This window comes from Thermobia domestica, chromosome 11 (assembly GCF_964235325.1).
Source record: "Thermobia domestica chromosome 11, izTheDome1.hap1.1, whole genome shotgun sequence".
Taxonomy (NCBI): Eukaryota; Metazoa; Arthropoda; class Insecta; order Zygentoma; family Lepismatidae; genus Thermobia; species Thermobia domestica.
Window position 1 is genome coordinate 252,733,026 of NC_137464.1, and position 18,464 is coordinate 252,751,489.

Below are 18,464 nucleotides of genomic sequence, written 5' to 3' on the forward strand. Positions count from 1 at the left end.
TGGGAATGGAAGCCGGGACACACGTACACCAAAGATGCACGTGCTAGCAACTAGACTAGGGGGAGGGCATTGCATTTCGTGATTTTTTCCTGTCTACACTCGGCCACGAGCAAGGGCGCCGATCCTGGGGAGCCGAGGGGGCCCGGCACCCGTCAAACCTCATGTAGGTCCCCCTATTGTATTTATGAATATACAATACTTGGCATAATTCGAGTGCAATTTGTCTTAATATATATATCTTCTGCATCTGAATGGGCCCCTCAAATTTACAGAGAAATCTGCGCCCTTGGCCAAGAGGACCGACAGCAAGAGGCGTTTGATTTTTGATGTATGTATGCTACGTGGAGAGAAACGGATAACTCTAACCAACCAGAACCGCGCATTTAGCTCCTATGGCTACAGTCGAGCATAATTAAAAAATATACGGTAATAACAAGGTTCAACATCTTAGGGAATTACTTAACGCAAGAGTTTTTTTTTTCTAATTTAACAGACTATTCTTAATGTATACCCAAGAGTGCACTATTTACTTTTTACATTCAATTTACATATATACTGTTTTTCTATCATCAATACCTTTTAGGCGAAAAGTGCAATACAAGAACTAGCCTTACTGAGCTCTAAAGATCGAAAAGGAAGCGTTGCCATTGATACGAAAAACATTTTCATTGCATAAAGAGAAATATTTGCAATTATTGTGATCTTACATTTAAATCATTAAATAGTTACGAAGTTGGATAAAGGCAAAAGTAGTAAGTGAATTTTCTGCAGATCTTACATATTGTTTTTTCAAAATTAATTTAGGCAAAGTTTGATAGTTGTTATTCCGTTAAAATAAATACAATTTCAAACTGTTATCTGAATAGTGAAACACCAATTATTTAATTATATTTTTTTAACGAAAATCGTCGAATTTAAAAATTAATAAAAAGAAACGAACTAATTCCAAGCCGCTAAGGATTGAGTATAGCCCGCTCCCCCCAGTGATTTTTAACGAATCATAGTGATTCTAACGATTCATACTAGTTCATAATGAATCGGAATCGCATGTTATAAAGATTTAAGATGTAAATGTGGTAAGGAAGTTTTAGTATTAGTAGTAGTAGTAGTAGTAGTAGTAGTAGTAGCGGTAGTAGTAGTAGCAGTAGCAGTAGTAGTTAGTAGCAATAGTAGTAGTAGTAGTGGTAGTTAGTAGCAATAGTAGTAGTAGTAGTAGTAGTAGGAACGAGTTAGAAGCCCTGCAGGGGTTGGTTGGGTTCTGTTCTCGATATAAGTAATAGTAGTAGTGACTCTTCCAGTTCCGGTGACAAAGAACTGGGGGAGCGGGCTATACACAAGCCGAAGCGAGTAAGTAGGCTATGACGTTATTCCTACTTTCATTTTCGTAAATATTCTAAAAATACAATCAAAATACCCTTTCAATATCCAAATAATCATTTCCATAGCATTCCATTTTAGGTAAACATGTCTATATTCACTAGAAATTTCCCTCTTACAAATTTAAAAAGTATTTCATATAGAAGCTGCATTACTGGATGTAGCTGTAACAAGGGTTAATTCTGTATTCGGGGGGCGGCAAAACTAGCTTTAAAAAAAACAAAACAACGTTTACAGGAGAAACGAATTGTTGTTACGGAAGGGGAATTAATGTGTGAGTAATATCTGAAATGAATAGAATAGAAATAAAGCGTGTGTAATGGATGGAACACGAAATGTTGCCGGGAGGGGGCAAAACCAGGAAAAAAAAACATGCAGTTGCGACACTTCTATGATCACTTTGTACATTGTCTTCATATAGCACTTCATTTTATCATGGGTTGATTATGTAGTGTAACGTGTTAAAGACCACACTTTGCATTTTTGTATTTCTATCTTATTATACATGTCAGAGGTAAGATTTCAAGAGCTTATACGTTAGTTTTTCAAAATAACACTACAATTGTTCCGTCAATTTTTCAAATTTATGCTTACATATAGGGCCTACTGGGAGAGCATCCTAATTTCAACTGATCTGCGTTACAAATAAGAGGGAAAAAAGTGATGAAATGATAGTATCGATCTTCGGTGAATAATAAAAGGAAACTCACGTGCTAACCGTATTCCGTAACTCATACAATCACCACAGCAGAGACAACATAAACACATTGAATAACAACATTACGTCACTAACCAATCACAATGCGTTAACCCTTATTGGCACAACCCGGGCCTGGGAGGCCCGGCTGATAGTTTTTTTTTCTACTCAAAGTTTCATAAATTTATACGTCTGAGGCTAAGTCTCTTTCACATCATCAATTGAACATTCAAAACTGTTGTGGTGATATTCTTTCCACATTTAAATTATATTTTTTTTAAAATTTATAGGCATTTTCTTTATATACCCCGATTTTGCACAATCCGGGCCTTGTAGGCCTTAACTCATATTACGGTATTCATTATGTGGTGTACATGCTCTCTCTTTCTTCCTCATTTCCTTCAAATTGTTGAAGTAAGTATAATAAATTATTGTTTTACTTGTACCTACTAGATGTCTCTCACATCTCTTTCACAATTTGTTGATACCAAAAATTATTTTTTGTACTATAATACGCTAATACTTAGGAAATAAATACAGTATTTTCATTTACACACGAAACTAGCAGTTTACGTCTTTAGTGTGTTTGAAAATAAGTCCTGCAAAGATTTTTAGAATATTTTCCTATGCAATTCTGCATTACTTTCAAAATATAAAAGGGTTACCTCTTTCGAAATGTAGTTTTGCTGCATAAGGTAAGTGTAGATATATTCAATATGTGTTATTCATTACTGTGACTTATAAGTATGGCTAGTGTATCGGAAAGTGAGAATGTTAGACGGATGATAGAAGAGGACGAAAGCAATACTAGTCTATGGTTGAGCCTTGGTGAAGACAGTGATGGTGAGGATTCGAATGTTCGTAATGATATTCATACAGAAAATAGCGAATATTCAGATACAAGTGAAAGTGCCAATGAATATAATGCAAGTGAAAGTACTAATGAAAATGGCCCTGATTCAGATTAAAATAGCAGAACATCGAATATTGTAAGTGCAGGATTGCGCTCAAAAGACGGATGTTCTTTTCCAAGTTCTCCAGGGAAACAATCTCAGGCTAAATACTTCCAGCTCCTGGACCACGGGAAGGAACATTCACTGATTCACCTCGGGATGCGTTTGATTTTTCAGTACACATGGCATTTTGGAAGAAATTGTGTTGTGCTCTAATTCGCAAGGAAAACGAGCAACAACTGAGTTTCGTAAGAAATGGAAAGAAGTAGACAGGGAAGAAATGTTAGCGTTTTTAGAACTTCTACTTTTAGCTGGCGTCAAGAAAAATTCGAATATATATGTCAGAACATTGATTCAAAGTTCCGACTCGAACTCGCATTACAACACTATAATATCTGTCAACAGATTTAAATGTGTTTTACGCTGTTTGCGCTTGGTTGATAAGATAACACGAGGGTTTCGTTAAAAGACGGAAAAACATGCGCACGTGTCCCATGTGTGGAACTGTCTCTTAAGAAACTCTAAAAAAGCTATTATTCCTAGCGAATCACTAACAATTGGCAAACAGTTGATTCCATTTAGAGGAAAATGTCCTTTTACTCAATACATGCATAAGAAACCCGCAAAATATGGAATGAAATTGTTTTGGATGTGCCATGCTAAATCTTGCTATGCTTTCGACGAATATTTCTATTGTGACAGAAAAATTGATGAACCGTTTCAAAAAGGTCTTGTAGCAGATGTGTAACGTTTGGTGTTTTCCCTCATGGTCTTTCCTCAGTCAATTTCAAAGACGTAACATAACAGACAATTATTTCACAAGCGTTCCTTTAGCCGAATACCTTCTCACAAGATTCATTAACGAGTGGAACAGTTAGAACTAATAACAGGAACATCCATCACATCATGAGACCTAATCATAAGAGCAGTGTTTATTCTTTGGAATTGGTATTTTGTAATGATGTAACAATGGCCAGTTATGTTGCACCTATAAAAAGTATGATTCTCATCAGCAGCATGCATCATGATTCGATGTTCGATAATAATCACCTAAGAAGGAAGACGAAAATAATCAACTATTACAATAAAAATGAAGGAGCCGTCAATTTTATGCATCGAAAATTGAGAGACAGACTCGAAGATAGCCTTCGTGCAAACGACAGACTCAAAGATAGCCTTTTTCATGAATATGTTAGACGTAGCAGTATTAAACTCTTATCTTGTTTTCAAATATCATGATCCGAGCCGGAATATCCAAAAGGAGAATAAGGAAAGATTTTCATCAAGGAGCTAGCTTATGATTTCATTTCACCCCTAATGTTGAAAAGAGCTGAGTCGTCTACTTTGAGAAAATTTGTAAGAGAGAATTTGTTAACATGTGTTATCAATATTGAAAGCGATAATACAGCAAGACCTGAATAAAAGAAGAGGAAACGATGTCACTTGTACCTTTGTTCTAGAGACAGGAAAACCAAAGTGATGTACTGCAAATGTAAAAATAATGTGTACAGTGAGCATGTTATTTGTGTGTAAACAGTGTATGTAATATGTAGTATGTGCAGAAATATTTCAAGGTAACAGTGAGCACAAATAACAAAATCATATATATTTTGAACAATAAACTTAAAATTTCTCACGTTAAATATGCATACTCTATATACAATTTCAAAACACATATTTAACGTGAAAGTTTGCATCCTTTCATGTTCGAAATAAATATAGATTATCATAGCTTACATTGTGCTCTTTATATAATTTACGAATTGAACATATAAGTGTATATATATATATATATATATATATATATATATATATATATATATATATATATATATATATATATATATATATATATATTATATATTGTAGAAGTGAACATATTATAAAAATTAATATTAATTTGTAACACATTCAGAACGATCTCCACTAAATTATGTTCATATGTACATACTACAGCGTACGTGGGCCTCGCAGGCCCGGAAAGTGCAAACTACGATAAGAAAAGGGTAATGCCATTAAGGGTTAAAAGCGTGAATCATAACTTGTCAACCAAGATAGAATACGCTTTTTTAAAAGTATATGTTAACCTGAGATAAAAAGATTCTTAGTGGAGTACGAGAAACAATACAAATCAATAAATAAACACCAAAACTGACTTTTATTTTGAATTTCTTTTAACATGAACAAGTTAACGAAAGATAAGTTAAAAAAAAAATCTCTCGGAGTGTTTATAACCTCAACAACAAAAAACAAGTAGAGTCTTTCTATCTCAACTGTGCTCTTACTGGAGCTGCTGTCGATATGTGATTTCCCGTATTTCCCTCAAAAGAGGAGGGAGAAGTTGTTGCGACCGAGATGTTTCAATTGTTCGATGCGGAAGCGTTGCCACAATGAATTATATTACGGACTTCGCTGTGCTCTGTCTTGTTAGCCATTCTAAGTAGCCTACGATCTTCATTCGTCAAGACCAAACAACTGAATGACATATTGGCAACACAGCTGAAGTCATTCACTTCTTTTCCCTAAGCAAAGGGAGGGTTTCATCCGCCAGAGGCTAATAATTTTGAACTTGGCTAATAATTTTGAAATGACAACATACCACACAGACACTGAACTAATTTCGTAAAAATCCTCCTCGGAATACCAACAAATGAATTAGACCCACTATATTAATATTAAGATTTAAGAGGTTCCTAAATAAAAATGATATACTTCCTTGCGACCTAAACATTAATATACAACTTTTACCTATGAATTTAAAGAAAAGTTCGAAGTACAAGGTTAGAAAAGCAAACTGCAAATCAATTTCACACAAACGTATGCGTAAGAATGGAAATAAATTCCCTTAACATTCGCCAGTTAATAAAAGACACGTTAAGTTTCCCTAGTTCAGGTTCGCTTAAGATTTGATGCAGTTCTGTTTGGTTTACCATTATATGCTCATGCTGTAAACGTCGCTAACACCTAGTGGTTGACTTGCCGGTAATGTCGGTTTTCGATATAGCGATGCGTCGAAGGATTGCCGCTAGTGAGAGTCGAAACAGACATCTACAGTCGGGGGTGTTGAAGTTACTATAGGGTTGCCATATTTTAAAATTAGAAAAGCGGAGATTCTAAACCGTAAGTACTGATGTGAACTTATGTATTACATATAATAACCTGGGATCCTTCGGACCATTTTTTTAAAAAGTTATTTCTTTGTTCAGTGACACTTCCAACGTACTTTTCTAATGGAACTAAAGTAAAGCAAATTTAGTTCTTGCCTTTAATGTTTTATTAAGTACAACAAATTTAAGTCTTGAATTGTAAAGTATTACAGTCAGATACCTGTAATTCTAAGAACACGTGTAATGCAAAGTGTTTTTTTTTTTTTTTTTTTTTTTTTTTTTTTTTTTTTTTTTGCAAGTGATATATGTCAAATATTGTTCATACGGTTTCCTCTTTAAGAAACACAAAGTAATTACTAAATTTTCATTATAAGAAAGGTAAAACATATTTAGGAATCTTAGTCCATATCTTATAAAATTTCTAATCATTTTTAAAGATTGTTACTTGAAATCGTACTAACATACAAAATTACCAAGCTTTCACAATATATCAAATAAAGCATAAACATTTTAAAAGAAAATTATTAATAACGAACCTAATCTAAACAAAATGCTAAAGATACCGTAATCAAATTTGCAATCATTCCTGAATATATAAAAGTTAGGTGAATACATAGACTAGGTAAAAACATAGACTTGTTCAGCTGAACTGGATAGAATGGTCATTAAAGAAATACGCACCAATGAGATCATACATTAGTATTCATGAGTTGAACCAAAATGTGTAAAATTATGTCACTTTTTTTTTTTTTTTACATATTTTTCCCTCCCTTAAACTTTCTTTAAAAAATCTCGATTGCATAAAATCTTATCATATAATTCTATGCATGATAATATTTCATATTGTACAAAACCAGTAGTAATAATTTGTCAGTTTCTACGTTCATCTTGTTTCTGTTATCTATCCACTAAACATTTAGCAGGAAAAATATTCTTTCAACAACTGCGTTGTGAATATAACAAAACTTTATCAAAAAAGTCTTAGATTTTTCTCCAATCAAAAAAAAAAGGCGGGTGTTTTTTCGTGATTAATATATGATTAAGCGGGGGACGAATATAGGGCGTGGAAATCGGGTGGTACCGGCTAATATCGGGTAATATGACAACCCTAAGCTACCACCACGTAGCAGTGATGGCTTCATTTTGGTCCCCGCCCCTTCGATTCGTCGCGGGGGATTGCGATGAGACCAATACGAGCTATCGCCAGTCATGTGCATGCGGTTATTATTATTTTTTCCTGACGAACTGTTCCTAAAGTAAGCACCGGGGATCAAGAGTAACCCTTCCTCTACATCATGAAGTGAAAAATCTTGAGATGAGTGGGTATAATTGTATGAGTTTAGTGGCAACTGTCGCAGATCATTGTGACGATGTGCAGGTCTCTTTTGTTTACTTAGCTCGTTTTATTCCATATAAAGATGAGATCTGCTCGCACTATAAGTTAGTGGGTGTCACAAAAAGTATTATAATCAAATTACACCATGATTTTCATGGGAAAAGTGGTTTAACCTAGGGGAAATGACAACATTATTTCTAAAAAGTAAGTTTATTACATAACTAAAATGGTAATATACAACAACATTTAATTGAATGATTCAACAAGAGTAATTTGATATCTTATAGTTCTTGAATGTGAGAGAATGTGAGAATCTAGATATTGAATGTGAGAGAACTATGATATAAAGCAAACAGACGCGCGTCATTTTGTTATGAAATTACATGTCGAACGCATCTTATCTAATTCGAAACGATTATCGTCGAATATACACCGTTAAGAAGAACTCTGATTGGCAAAATTTAAAAGACCTCAAGGATATATCCCTCTACAAGCGAGCTTTTCTTCATCGTCTCCATGGCGAAGGCGGAAGAACACGTGCCTATACCCTGGCCGCAGGCCCGTAACCAGCCCGAAAATGTAGGGGGGGGGGGGCGATCCAAAAATATTATAGTTCATCACCATATTATAGTTCATTGCAAGCCTGTGAAAATTTTAGAGGGGGCCAGTGAAAATTTAGAGGGGCCGGCAAGGGCGCCCATGTTGTAGTTTCCAAGGGGGCCAAGTATAAGCGATATTTCAAATATAGTTTCAAATTTTGCTGTAACTAATGTAAAAATTCTATTGGGTTTTCTATATTCCCAAGTACAATTTCCTATAGGGGCGAGCGCCCACCTTGCCCCCCTGATAGGCGCCCTTGGGGGCTGGCCCTCCTAGACCCCCTGTGGACACGGGCCTGCCTGGCCGGTGAACGATGATTTCTGACAGCTTTGCACAAGGCTACGGCGAGCGAGCAGAAGACAGCAGACCAACCAACCCTAGGCTCTGAACCTGCCGCGTCCCCATGGTAACCACCGCACATTGCCAAACTTTCACTCACTTACTCCCACCCTTTTGCCGTCCGTTCAGTCAATTTTTTTTTTTTTTTTTTTTTTTTTTTTTTTTTTTTTTTTTTTTTTAGAATTTCGTTAGAACTTTAGAACTTTGTTGTTGATTCGTAAAACGTGGACCTTGAGAAAAAATAGCATCTGGATCTGCAAGGAGAAACGTATTGTTTTAAATAGTCGATTTTGGGGACTTGTGTATAATTTGCGGGAATATTTTGAGGCAGAAAGGGAAAATGGAGGGCCATTGCTTCCACTTTCTAAAGTTGTGCAGAGTGTCTGCAGCTCTGGATATCGGAACAGCCACAGTGACAAGGATCACTAAAGAAAGTTGCCCAGAAAATTTGAATGAGCCTTCAGAGGTGTTAAGAATTCCGGGAAAAATAAAAGTAGACCTTCAAGAGTGACAAATCTGGATGCATTTCAAAAAGATGCCATCCGCCGGTATCTTTGTAACTACTTCCAGTGAAAGAATTTCCCCACCCGGAAAAAACTACTTGTTTCACTTAAGGATAACGGTTCGTTCGATGGGGGTAAAACTACTTTATCGTTGGTATTGAAGGGTCTTGGGTTCAAGTGGAAGAAGTATTCTGGGCGAAAAGTTTTGTTGGAAGGAACAGATGTTAATGCCAAAAGATACAAGGATTTGCGGGGTACTTTACAAGAGCATCGAGAAAACGTCGTGTGGATAGATGAAACATTGGTTAATGCAAATCATACTAAGACGCAGGGGTGGACGGATGATCCCATTGCAGGCATAACAAAACACCTCTTGGAAAGGGCAGTTGTCTCGTTCTGTTACATGCAGGTTCATATGAGGGTTTCATACCGAATGTCTTACTGCTGTTTCAGTTTAAAAAAAAAAAAACTAATTATCATGAAGAGATGACAGAGGAAAAATTTTATGATTGATTTGTCAATTCACTCCTTCCAAACATAAAGCCCAACTCCGTCATTTTGATGGACAATGCGTCCTATCATTCAGTATAACTATGCGAACTACAAATATACATTCAGCAACGAAAGAGCAGAAATTTTAGATTAGTTACAGAAGAATAATATTCTAGTTTTCAACACGTCAATGACAAAAATCGAACTTATTCAAATAGCAAAGTTTCATAAACTCAGATATGTACAATACACAATAAACAAAATAGCTAAGGATAATGGGCACAAAGCAATTAGGATTCCTCTATATCATTGTCATTTTAATGCTATTGAAATTATTTGTAGCATAAAACAACAAGTTGTTCACGTTAACATCTATGCGAAACCTCGTAGAAGAAACTATAGAAAAAGTTTCACCCGAACAGTGCCGGAAAGTAATTGATCATACAAGGGGTAATGTAAAAAAAGCGTGAGAATCGGAAGGTATTTTGGAAGAAAGAGTAGGCAGACATAATAAATGTTGGAGATAGTGATTCTGAGGCTGAAACCATCTGAAGAGGAAAGTGTTCGCACGGACGAGAATGCATTACTCGAAGATTGTGGTGTTTTCCGTTCTAGAGCAGCAGTGTTAGTAAAAGGTATATGGAAATAGTTTTTCATTATATATAAATAAAATGCACACCAATGTAGCATTTTTCGTTAATGTTCGCTGTAGGGTTTTTCATACTAAATTTGTTGTTGTTTTCTTTCTTACATACACTGTAGATTTCACTCTATCGTGTTGTTACTGTTATCGTATATGGGCGTCCAAAACATAATTAATATTATACAATATATTGTGGTTTTCATTCGTTGTTTCATTAATAATTTGTACGGAATGTTAAAAATCCCGCCGCCCTCAACGGGGAAGCACGATTCTTCCCTTGCTCGAGAAGCACATGGCAACACCGCACTCCTCAGTCGTCTTCGCGAGCTGAGCTGTCAGAAATCATTGTTCGCCGGACAAGGTATAGTAATCAGGAGGTTGGTGGTTCCCGCCCACCCCGGGGTATACATTTTTAGTATTTTTTTGACTCACCTTAATGTAAAGAAATCACGCATATAGGCGATTAACATAATTTGGGGGAGTAATTTTCTAGTTCATTGGCGTTTCGTCGTGTCTCTGGCGCTGGTGGTATACGAGGGGTGATTGAAAAGTCTTGAACCTAACACAGAAAATGAGAATCTAGAACAGAATAATTATATGTATTAGAGTAGAATATACTTACACCTTTGATATTAATGTGTATCATGCTCTTGGTTCTAAGTAATTTCTTTTGTCTTTTACAGGCTCTTGAAGTGAGTGAGATGGCAGAAGTTGATAAAATGGAAAAAATCGGGTACAGGTCAGTCATCAAGTATCTGCAAATAAAAGGAATGTCAGCGTCTGAGATCCACCAGGATACGGTCAGTACCGTAGGTGAATTTGTCCCTTCATATGCCACCATCAAAAGATGGGTGTAGGAATTCAAGCGTGGTAGGCAGTGTGTTGAAGATGAGCCGAGATCTGGGAGACCATCAAATGCTGCCACCACGAAAAACATTGGCCTGGTACTTCATATGATCATGGAAGATCGCCGATTGTCAACGCGACAGATAGCAGACAGGCTGGGCATATCACAGGAGCGAGCAGATCATACTCTGAAGAATGAGCTTGGTTTATCAGAAGTTTCTGCTCGACCCAAGTCTTCTGACGCGCGAACAAAAACGCACTGGGTACCTCCTATCCGTGGATAATTTGAAACTGTTAGAACGTAATGTGGCCGATTTTCTCTGTCGATTCATCAGACGAGTGTTGGGTACACCATTACCAGCAGAATCAAAACGACAATCCAAACAACTGAAGCACCCCTTCTCCCCTACCCCAAAGAAGGCAAAGGTGATCCCCTCCGCTGGCAAAATGATGGCCTCTCTTTTTTTGGAATTCCCAAGGTGTGATATTCATTGATTACCTGCAAAGGGGTCATACCATCACAGGACAATACTATAGTGACCTTTAGAAATAACTTCGAGAGCAAATTCAAGAAAAAACACCACAAATGATGTTCAGAGGCGTTCTTTACCATCATGAGAATGCTCCCGGCCACACATCAACAGTTGCCATGGCTACTATTCACGAATGCGGCTTTGAATTCGTTTCTCATCCACCCTATTCTCCAGATCTGTCCCCCTTCAGACTTCCACTTGTTCCCTAATGTAAGAAACGACTACGTTTTGCAAGCGATAATAACGTCATGACAGCCGTGGAGGAGTTTCTGTGGTCTCAACCTAAGGATTCTTTAATACTAGGATAAAAGAACTGGAGCATCGTTGAAGCAAGTGTGTTGCTGTCCAAGAGGATTATGTTCAAAAATAAAGGCATTACCTAATCTGTATTTCTTATAGTTTCCTCAAGGTTCAAAACTTTTCAGCCGCTCCTCGTAATTTTTGAAACGGTAGTGAGGCCACCGAGGATTGTCGCTCCGAGGCTGCCAATTTTTGGCGAAATGTCACTAGTTGCCCATTGGTGGTCCATCGACGCTTACGGCATGGAGATAAGTGATTGCGAAGGAGCTTAACAGAATTTAACCCTAGCAATAAGTGCTCTAAACGTTTCTCGTTTTATCAGGAGAGGAAAGCAAGGAATCCAATGACACTTATACTTTTATGTCCTCGATTCATGAAACAGAACGCTAAGGAAAAATGGAATGTTGAATTCGAATGACCTTACCACCATATCAACCTGAAAAAAGTATACCGAGTGTATCAAGAGTGCGGGGCTATAGCCCAACTCCGTTACAAATTAACAGCAGAAAATCACGAGATTCACGCGGTACCGAAATATTAATTCGCTCATTAGATAGTTCTCATTATACTAACACTGAAATCCATAAGGGTAAACTTTTTTTATTGGCGCGTTTTCGAGCAAATTGACTTTCACAAACTAGGCCAGACTGCACCACTCTTAACACTAAAATTTATGTACTGTATATGGTTGCTGAATGAAATCAACTTCATGCTATGGATACAAAACTCCTTATTTGGAAAAATCTCGGTACATAAACTCTACGAACCCGTGTCCCAGCGTTAAAAAATCCATTTTAAAGGGGAAAGGGGATATTTCTAGCTATATAAATGAAAACGAATGTGAGTTTCTTACTGATCGCGTCACAAGTAACTACTGAACGAATTAAAATGATTCTTATGGATCTTAGATTTCCGAAGGGTCATATAATAGGATGCAGAAACTTTGCGCCTGGGAAATTTGCATCCTACCCCAAAAAGAGGGAAAAGTGCACCCGCTATATATTTGCAACGGGATGTTTGAGCATTACGATTGAACTTGTTTATGTATTGTGTAAAATAGCTTTTCCTCCCACTTGAATCAGACTTGGGACTGTCAAAAAAGAGAACCAAGGCTGTTGTTCCTTTTTCTGACTTGTTTAGAAGCTAAAGTAGGAAATTCTTCCCCTTATCATTTCTTTTTATTCTGCCTTGATAACATTATGTAGGAAACTGTCCTTTGCTATCCTTTGCTATTCATTAGCGGGAATTTATTTCCCTTGTCATTTCTTTTATTCTGCCTTAATAACATTATGTAGGAAACTGTCCTTTGCCATCCTTTGCTATTCATTAGCAGGAATTTATTTTCCTTGCCATTTCTTTTTATTCTGCCTTAATAACATTATGTAGGAAACTGTCCTTTGCTATCCTTTGCTATTCATTAGCGGGAATTTATTTCCCTTGTCATTTCTTTTTATTCTGCCTTGATAACATTATGTAGGAAATCGTCCTTTGCTATTCTTTAGCGGGAATTTATTTTCCTTGCCATTTCTTTTTATTCTGCCTTGATAACATTATGTAGAGAACTGTCCTTTGCTATTCTTTAGCGGGAATTTATTTTCCTTGCCATTTCTTTTTATTCTGCCTTGATAACATTATGTAGGAAACTGTCCTTTGCCATCCTTTGCTATTCTTTAGCGAGAATTTATTTCCCTTGTCATCCTTATTACTGCATGTTTACAACACTTCCTCATTTTCACTCCAGTTTTTGGATATAGCCTAGACTTCTCAGACGTTGAACAATATATTTGGGCGAACTTGGTTTGTGCATTATTTTTCAATTCTGTTGTAAAGTCGTACATATGCCTTTCTTTTTGTTTCGTTTTTTTCTCTCCCTTCCAAACCGAGAAAAATCCTATCATAACAAGCACTGTCCTCAGCTTCGTTTCTACGATTTTAAAAGCACAAAGAAATTCGGATGCAAGTTAATCCTGCTCTTAAGCTTGTTGTTCCACCTTTCAACGGCATTATTTGTTCAATGCCGTTCGCCTTCGCTGTTTCAGACATCGATCGGCACATTCACATTTTGCATCCACTTGTTCACAGAGTAATCCATGAATACTGTAACTTTATCTTCTATTAGCACAGTACTCTGTATGCTAGGCAACTCTGTAATGTCCGCCCATCCGGGCAGGTGCGTGAATTCGAACAATTTTTTCACCTCGCAGGGCGCAAACTTCCCAGTGCAGGTATATCGCGGGCGCATTTTCCCCATTTTTGGGGGGGACACGGCGCAAATTACCCAGGCGCAAAATTTTCGACACTCATATAATATTAAATTGATTAAAATGCATATTCTAAGATGAAAGTGGGGCACTGGCGGTTCTAGAATTCATGACAAGGGGCACGACAAGACATGAAAATCGGTTAAGAAGTTTCAAGCTGCCTTTTATATATTGTAATACACTTACAAAATTACGTGATTTATGTGCAGTGTACTACAAAAGCAAAGTAGGTGCAAAAGCAAACTTAATTTTGTTCTCAGTGAATTGCAATAATTTTAAGATATCTTGCTTTTCCATTGATACATGGTATATTAAAATTTAATTCTGGATTTCGCTTCTAGTAGGCAGGGTTGCCAACTTTTGAAAATGGAAATACCGGACACCCTCCTGGAGTACGTATATTCTTAAGATTGTGATATTATCGCTCGTCAAAAATGTCATCAATCACTTAAAATTGAGCGATTCTGAGTTTGAATTTAATAACTTCAGTTACTTTTGAAGCATTTATTAAACATACTTATTCCAGTTTCGGTTGAGTCGGCACATATATTTTTTTGTAGTCTACCATCAATAATACATCGTATTTAAAACAAAAAAAGCAAATATAATTGGCAATATACTGTAATTATGGCATGCACAAAATATACTTGAAAAATAAGTCTTACTAGCTTCGCTGGGGCTGGCAATATCTCATAATGCCTACATACTTTTACTGCATCTGGATGCATTATTTAATTGGAAGATGTAGCTGTGGATGAAGCAGTGCTAGTTGCACTCTTCAAAATGTACTTTTGTTGGGCTTGAGTTAGGATTCCCATATGCCCGTCTATTGTACGGGCTGTTGTATTTTTGGGTCCGTGTCCGTATCGTACAAAGCACGAAATTGGAAAATATCCGTATTTGACAGTTTTTGGAACTGCCCAAAAAAAATTGTATTTTCATCATATAACTTATGTTTTAGTTACTATTAATAAAGTAGATTATGTTTTCAAAAAGTGTCTCATTTTTCATTCCAGGGTTCTTTTCGTTAGATTTAATATACTAAATTAATGGCATAATTTATTACATTTGTGTTAATGAAAAATATAAAACATGTTAGTTTTCAATAGTGTTTCAAGTATTACAGTAAACAATTGTGAGATAAGTTAAAAAGGTGATTTTTAGGTAACAAATTTCAATATATTTGTTCTGTGTTTGGGCACCGAATCTTTGATGGGTGGTTGATTTTAAGGCTTGTCCGTATTTTGGGTCAAAAAATTATGGCAATCCTAGGTTTAGCAGTTTTGATAAGATCAGTAAATTTTCCAGCTAACAATTCTTCAACAAATTCCGCGCATAACAGGTCGACACCAAAGCGAATGATTAGTTTTGCTTTAACCATGTTCATCGACAAACGATTCCTTTGGTCACTCCAAAATAATCTGAATAGAACAGAGAATAGGACTAGTAAGAGGAAAATTACCGGTCTTCCGGTTTTGAGGTCGTACCGGACACCGGACAAGGTCAAAAACCGAACTGTCTGGTAAAATACCGGACGGTTGGCAACCCTAGTATTAGATAATATACTATTACACTATTTTTTCTAGTAATTTTACATGAATAATCATGGGCGCCCGAAGGGAAGGGCAGGGTGCCTCCTTGATTCACCTGACTCGAAGTAAAATTACACCGCAAATAAAGAGCAAAATATTTTTCTCCCTTCCAGTACGGGTTGCCAACTGCACGTGAGTATTTTTATAGGTTTATTTTCGCAATCCATTTATTATTTTATTGATAAATCACATGGCTCAACATGTGCGAGGATGAGTTAGTATTCGTACTTTGCTGGAACACTGTTCAGAATGCGCTGTTTTATTTATTATTTTTTTCCGAATACATAAAAAAATGTTTTTACAACTGCTAATGCTGCAAATTAACATACAGTTTTTGTCCCATCCGATAAATATTGATGCATACTAAACATTTACACTAAGAATTACTGTGATTCATTCTTTTTTCCTGTTCTTCGCAACTGATTATAAGCAATTTGCAAATTTCTTGAATTACACTTCTGGGCATTTAAACAGTTAATAAAATTCAACGTTACGATTTGTCTCTTTCGTTTTATTCTACAGTACAAATATCTCCATACACAACCCTGACTTTCGTCACAAAAATTCTCTCTCTATAATTTTTACTTCAAAAACTATACTCAACCAAAATTTCTTTCTTTCTTTTGGGACAATATCATATATATATATATATATATATATATATATATATATATATATATATATATATATATATAGATAGATAGATAGATAGATAGATAGATAGATAGATAGATAGATAGATAGATAGATAGATAGATATCTTGAACAGGTTTCTTGGTCCCCATTTTGGGACGTATCGACCTCTTGCAATTTTCTCCAGAAAGCACAAGCGGTCACTTTGTCCCCGTAAGGTCTCTTCGTCCCCCAAAAAGGTCTCTTCCTCCCCAAATGAATATCCAAACAGGTCGTTTTGAAGCTTCGAGGTCTCTTCATCCCAATCAGGCTTACCAACTAACTTTTGTATGGAAATTGTTGACTTAAGATTTTTAACCACAGAATTCACTGTTCAATACTTTATAGATGTATATACTGTTCTACACATCAGCAATAACATATTGATTAAAATTTTCAAATTATATCCTATTTTCGAGATCAGGATTTTATTTGGGTATATCAATAACAAAGAAAGGAGATAGAGAAAAGAAAATATATGAGAATATTCATTTCAACTGTTAATATTTCAAATTTGAAACATGTGCAATGATCTCGTACTATTAAGGCAGTTATTTAAACTAATTCTATCTTTAAAGTAAAAATTTAAAAAATAAAATCTTTCAGTTTAACGTCCCACATTTATGATCGTAGAATAAGGCAGTCGATGATTTAGACAAGTTAATGATAATGGAGGAATTAATTGAATGAGAATGTTAGATGAAACGAGAGTACCCCGAGAAAATCCACGAAAATATTGTCCACCACAAACTTACGTGGCCGGGGATTGAGTCAGGGACTAGATGCTTCAGAGGTAAGCACCTTACTACTGAGACACCGTTCCCCTTTCTTTAAAATTTTCGCTGCACGAGAATTACATGAACAATACTCTAATGGTTTTCAATAATATGCTAGTAACACAAGTAATTGAGTGACTAACATGGTAACAAAAATGTTTACGTACATATCGTTGAAATATAAAATTCGACTATACGTAGGAGTTCTAACACCTCTATCTCTGGTGTAGTCGGAAATATTACATGAGGGAAATGCCATAAATCTAATAACACTAATAATCTATTTTATAAGATATAGTTAGATTCTTTTTGACACATTATCCCTCTCCTCATTCATGTTTAGACTCCAAGTACAATATCATGGTATTCCGAATTCCTATCATTCTATTCTAGTTTATATTCTTTGTGTAACAACAATAAAATATCTTCCTGAGCTCCTCTGTGGCTAAGCGGTTAGCGTACGCGCCTTTGGCGTGAGAGGCCCGGGTTCGATTCCCGACGGGAGCTCATGTGTTTCGGATTCCACATTAATCAGTAGGTTCACGTCTCATATAGCCTCGCTGCTGAACGGGACGTTAAACTCAAAATAAAGTCATCTCAAAATATTTTCCCCGCCACCACACACACACTAAACAGGTCTTCAAAGGAGTTTGAGACAAAAGAACGTCCCTCTGGGCAATCCGCGAAATGTATGTATTAAATCCAAGATCTCACCCGTGTCTTCCGAATATGTAAATCAATTATAGTGCAGTGCATCAAGAATCATTTATATATTTTTTCAAGCTGAACATGGAAACGACATACGACATACAAAGGACATACGACTATCTTCAATATTAAGTACCAAATCTTTTAGTCCCCTTGCCTTCCGTAAATAGGCATATACTCAAGCCTAGTGTGTTGCAAACTGTAGTCCGCGAATCAAAAGTGATATTCGAGATCTACCCTTCTGGTGCTCTTAGAAATAACATTGGTCCAAAAAAGAGAGGGAAGATAAAATTGAAACAAATCAGATATGAAAATCAGACACTACAGCTAAGAATCTCAAACATAACTTGAAAATTACATACGCAACCATAATTTACTTTCTCCTTCGGGACTGATATTTTATAAACTTCATGACTCTAGTGTATAAGATATTCTTCCTCGTTTTCAATTACAAAACTGACAAACCCGCACGCAGGACACCATTGTTGTCTGAATGATTGAATATAATAGAAAATTTAAAATATTTATGGCTAGCAAAGTAGCTTTAATAACATGTTAATAACATCTTTAATTAAGAATTTCTCGATAATTACTCGAATTTAAGACGTCCTCGAATCCAAGACGCACCCCAATTTCGCTGGGTTAAATTAAGAAAATAGTATTATGTTCCGTTTTTACTATTAATAAAGAGTTCTTTCATATTGGTCATTTTCGGTTATTTTTATATAA

The 18,464-nt window shown here is 36.1% G+C and overlaps 1 protein-coding gene across 1 annotated transcript in view; it reads left to right on the forward strand.

Moving 5' to 3' along the window:
* Positions 1 to 626: 626 nt before the first annotated feature.
* LOC145664933 (uncharacterized) overlaps positions 627 to 18,464 on the forward strand; it is a 256,051-nt gene continuing 238,213 nt past the window's right edge. The window contains exon 1 of the mRNA XM_081732044.1: positions 627 to 752. The gene's annotated coding sequence lies outside the window, so the exon portion shown is untranslated. The remainder of the gene's footprint in view (positions 753 to 18,464) is intronic.